Source organism: Triticum urartu, chromosome 7, assembly GCF_003073215.2.
Source record: "Triticum urartu cultivar G1812 chromosome 7, Tu2.1, whole genome shotgun sequence".
NCBI classification, from domain to species: Eukaryota; Viridiplantae; Streptophyta; class Magnoliopsida; order Poales; family Poaceae; genus Triticum; species Triticum urartu.
This window is the reverse complement of record NC_053028.1, coordinates 41,076,434-41,082,233: the sequence shown is the minus strand read 5'-3', so window position 1 is coordinate 41,082,233 and position 5,800 is coordinate 41,076,434.

The following is a 5,800-nucleotide window of genomic DNA, read 5'->3' as shown; positions in this document are numbered from 1 at the left end:
CCATGGACAAAGAGTTGTCATTTGATTAACGAGATCACATCATTAGTTGAATGATCTGATTGACATGACCCATTCCATTAGCTTAGCACCCGATCATTTAGTATGTTGCTATTGCTTTCTTCATGACTTATACATGTTCCTATGACTATGAGATTATGCAACTCCAGTTTGCCGGAGGAACACTTTGTGTGCTACCAAACGTCACAACGTAACTGGGTGATTATAAAGGAGCTCTACAGGTGTCTCCAAAGGTACATGTTGGGTTGGCGTATTTCGAGATTAGGATTTGTCACTCCGATTGTCGGAGAGGTATCTCTGGGCCCTCTCGGTAATGCACATCACTTAAGCCTTGCAAGCATTGCAACTAATGAGTTAGTTGCGGGATGATGTATTACGGAACGAGTAAAGAGACATGCCGGTAACGAGATTGAACTAGGTATGGGATACCGACGATCAAATCTCGGGCAAGTAACATACCGATGACAAAGGGAACAACGTATGTTGTTATGCGGTCTGACCGATAAAAGATCTTCGTAGAATATGTAGGATCCAATATGAGCATCCAGGTTCCGCTATTGTTTATTGACCGGAGACGTGTCTCGATCATGTCTACATTGTTCTCGAACCCGTAGGGTCCGCACGCTTAAGGTTACAATGACTGTTATATTATGAGTTTATGCATTTTGATGTACCGAAGGTTGTTCAGAGTCCCGAATGTGATCACGGACATGACGAGGAGTCTCGAAATGGTCGAGACATAAAGATTGATATATTGGAAGCCTATGTTTGGATATCGGAAGTGTTCCGGGTGAAATCGGGATTTTACCGGAGTACCGGGAGGTTACCGGAACCCCCCGGGAGGTATATGGGCCTTAGTGGGCCTTAGTGGAAGAGAGGAGAGGTGGCCAGAGATGGGCCACGCGCCCCTCCCCCCCTTTGGTCCGAATAGGACAAGGAGAGGGGGCCGGCCCCCCTTCCTCCTCTCTCTCCTCTTTTCCTCCCTCCGCGAATCCTATTCCAACTAGGAAAGGGGGGGAGTCCTACTCCCGGAAGGAGTAGGACTCCTCCTGGCGCGCCACCTCTTGGCCGGCCAGCCCCCCCCCCCTTTGAGCCTTTATATACGGAGGCACGGGGCACCCCTAGAGACACAAGTTGATCCACGTGATCATATTCTTAGCCGTGTGCGGTGCCCCCTTCCACCATAGTCCTTGATAATATTGTAGCAGTGCTTAGGCGAAGCCCTGCGACGGTAGTACATCAAGATCGTCACCACGCCGTCGTGCTGACGGAACTCTTCCCGACACTTTGCTGGATCGGAGTCCGGGGATCGTCATCGAGCTGAACGTGTGCTAGAACTCGGAGGTGTCGTAGTTTCGGTGCTTGATCGGTCGGGCCGTGGAGACGTACGACTACATCAACCAAGTTAACGCTTCCGTTGTCGATCTACAAGGGTACGTAGATCATACTCTCCCCTTCTCGTTGCTATGCATCACCATGATCTTGCGTGTGCGTAGGAAATTTTTTGAAATTACTACGAAACCCAACAGTGACATCCGAGCCTAGGTTTTATGTGTTGATGTTATATGCACGAGTAGAACACAAGTGAGTTGTGGGCGATATAAGTCATACTGCTTACCAGCATGTCATACTTTGGTTCGGCGGTATTGTTGGACGAAGCGGCCCGGACCGACATTACGCGTACGCTTACGCGAGACCGGTTCTCCCGACGTGCTTTGCACAAAGGTGGCTAGCGGGTGACAGTTTCTCCAACTTTAGTTGAACCGAGTGTGGCTACGCCCGGTCCTTGCGAAGGTTAAAACAGCACCAACTTGACAAACTATCGTTGTGGTTTTGATGCGTAGGTAAGATTGGTTCTTGCTTAAGCCCGTAGCAGCCACGTAAAACTTGCAACAACAAAGTAGAGGACGTCTAACTTGTTTTTGCAGGGCATGTTGTGATGTGATATGGTCAAGACATGATGCTAAATTTTATTGTATGAGATGATCATGTTTTGTAACCGAGTTATCGGCAACTGGCAGGAACCATATGGTTGTCGCTTTATTGTATGCAATGCAATCGCGTTGTAATGCTTTACTTTATCACTAAGCGGTAGCGATAGTCGTGAAAGCATGAGATTGGCGAGACGACAACGATGCTACGATGGAGATCAAGGTGTCGCGCCGGTGACGATGGTGATCACGACGGTGCTTCGAGGATGGAGATCACAAGCACAAGATGATGATGGCCATATCATATCACTTATATTGATTGCATGTGATGTTTATCTTTTATGCATCTTATCTTGCTTTGATTGACGGTAGCATTATAAGATGATCTCTCACTAAATTATCAAGAAGTGTTCTCCCTGAGTATGCACCGTTGCGAAAGTTCTTCGTGCTGAGACACCACGTGATGATCGGGTGTGATAGGCTCTACGTTCAAATACAACGGGTGCAAAACAGTTGCACACGCGGAATACTCAGGTTATACTTGACGAGCCAAGCATATACAGATATGGCCTCGGAACACGGAGACCGAAAGGTCGAGCGTTAATCATATAGTAGATATGATCAACATAGTGATGTTCACCAATGAAACTACTCCATCTCACGTGATGATCGGACATGGTTTAGTTGATTTGGATCACGTAATCACTTAGAGGATTAGAGGGATGTCTATCTAAGTGGGAGTTCTTTAAGTAATATGATTAATTGAACCTAAATTTATCATGAACTTAGTACCAGATAGTATCTTGCTTATGTATGTTTGATTGTAGATAGATGGCCCGTGCTGTTGTTCCGTTGAATTTTAATGCGTTCCTTGAGAAAGCAAAGTTGAAAGATGATGGTAGCAATTACACGGACCGGGTCCGTAACTTGAGGATTATCCTCATTGCTGCACAGAAGAATTACGTCCTGGAAGCACCGCTGGGTGCCAGGCCTGCTGCTGGAGCAACACCAGATGTTATGAACGTCTGGCAGAGCAAAGCTGATGACTACTCGATAGTTCAATGTGCCATGCTTTACGTCTTAGAACCGGGACTTCAACGACGTTTTGAACGTCATGGGGCATATGAGATGTTCCAGGAGTTGAAGTTAATATTTCAAGCAAATGCCCAGATTGAGAGATATGAAGTCTCCAATAAGTTCTATAGCTGCAAGATGGAGGAGAACAGTTCTGACAGTGAGCATATACTCAAGATGTCTGGGTATTGTAATCACTTGATTCAACTGGGAGTTAATCTTCCGGATGATAGCGTCATTGACAGAATTCTCCAATCACTTCCACCAAGCTACAAGAGCTTCATGATGAACTATAATATGCAAGGGATGAATAAGACTATTCCCGAGCTCTTCGCAATGCTGAAAGCTGTGGAGGTAGAAATCAAGAAAGAGCATCAAGTGTTGATGGTCAACAAGACCACTAGTTTCAAGAAAAAGGGCAAAGGGAAGAAGAAGGGGAACTTCAAGAAGAACAGCAAGCAAGTTGCTGCTCGAGAGAAGAAACCCAAGTCTGGACCTAAGCCTGAAACCGAGTGCTTTTACTGCAAGCAGACTGGTCACTGGAAGCGGAACTGCCCCAAGTATTTGGCTGATAAGAAGGATGGCAAGGTGAACAAAGGTATATGTGATATACATGTTATTGATGTGTACCTTACTAATGCTCGCAGCGGCACCTGGGTATTTGATACTGGTTCTGTTGCTAATATTTGCAACTCGAAATAGGGACTACGGATTAAGCGAAGATTGGCTAAGGACGAGGTGACGATGCGTGTGGGAAACGGTTCCAAAGTCGATGTGATCGCGGTCGGCACGCTACCTCTACATCTACCTTCGGGATTAATATTAGACCTAAATAATTGTTATTTGGTGCCAGCGTTAAGCATGAACATTATATCTGGATCTTGTTTGATGCGAGACGGTTATTCATTTAAATCAGAGAATAATGGTTGTTCTATTTATATGAGTAATATCTTTTATGGTCATGCACCCTTGAAGAGTGGTCTATTCTTATTGAATCTCGATAGTAGTAACACACATATTCATAATGTTGAAGCCAAAAGATGCAGAGTTGATAATGATAGTGCAACTTATTTGTGGTACTGCCGTTTAGGTCATATCGGTGTAAAGCGCATGAAGAAACTCCATACTGATGGACTTTGGAACCACTTGATTATGAATCACTTGGTACTTGCGAACCGTGCCTCATGGGCAAGATGACTAAAACGCCGTTCTCCGGTACTATGGAGAGAGCAACAGATTTGTTGAAAATCATACATACAGATGTATGTGCTCCGATGAATATTGAGGCTCGTGGCGGATATCGTTATTTTCTCACCTTCACAGATGACTTAAGCAGATATGGGTATATCTACTTAATGAAACATAAGTCTGAAACGTTTGAAAAGTTCAAAGAATTTCAGAGTGAAGTTGAAAATCATCGTAACAAGAAAATAAAGTTTCTACGATCTGATCATGGAGGAGAATATTTGAGTTACGAGTTTGGTGTACATTTGAAACAATGCGGAATAGTTTCGCAACTCACGTCACCCGGAACACCACAGCGTAATGGTGTGTCTGAACGTCGTAATCGTACTTTACTAGATATGGTGCGATCCATGATGTCTCTTACTGATTTACCGCTATCGTTTTGGGGTTATGCTTTGGAGACGGCCGCATTCACGTTAAATAGGGCACCATCAAAATCCGTTGAGACGACGCCTTATGAACTATGGTTTGGCAAGAAACCAAAGTTGTCGTTTCTGAAAGTTTGGGGCTGCGATGCTTATGTGAAAAAGCTTCAACCTGATAAGCTCGAACCCAAATCGGAGAAATGTGTCTTCATAGGATATCCAAAGGAGACTATTGGATACACCTTCTATCACAGATCCGAAGGCAAGACTTTTGTTGCTAAGTTCAGAAACTTTCTGAAGAAGGAGTTTCTCTCGAAAGAAGTGAGTGGGAGGAAAGTAGAACTTGACGAGGTAACTGTACCTGCTCCCTTATTGGAAAGTAGTGCATCATAGAAAACTGTTTCTATGACACCTACACCAATTAGTGAGGAAGCTAATGATAATGATCATGAAACTTCAGAACAAGATACTACTGAACCTCGTAGATCAACCAGAGTAAGATCCGCGCCAGAGTGGTACGGTAATCCTGTTCTGGAAGTCATGCTACTAGATCATGATGAACCTACGAACTATGAAAAAGCGATGGTGAGCCCAGATTCCGCAAAATGGCTTGAAGCCATGAAATCTGAGATGAGATCCATGTATGAGAACAAAGTGTGGACTTTGGTTGACTTGCCCAATGATCGGCAAGCAATTGAGAATAAATGGATCTTCAAGAAGAAGACTGACGCCGACGGTAATGTTACTGTCTACAAAGCTCGACTTGTCGCAGAAGGGTTTCGGCAAGTTCAAGGGATTGACTACGATGAGACCTTCTCACCCGTAGCGATGCTTAAGTCTGTCCGAATCATGTTAGCAATTGCCACATTTTATGATTATGAAATTTGGCAGATGGATGTCAAAACTGCATTCCTGAATGGATTTCTGGAAGAAGAGTTGTATATGATGCAACCAGAGGGTTTTGTCGATCCAAAGGGAGCTAACAAAGTGTGCAAGCTCCAGCGATCCATTTATGGACTGGTGCAAGCCTCTCGGAGTTGGAATAAACGCTTTGATAGTGTGATCAAAGCATTTGGTTTTATACAGACTTTCGGAGAAGCCTGTATTTACAAGAAAGTGAGTGGGAGCTCTGTAGCATTACTGATATTATATGTGGATGACATATTA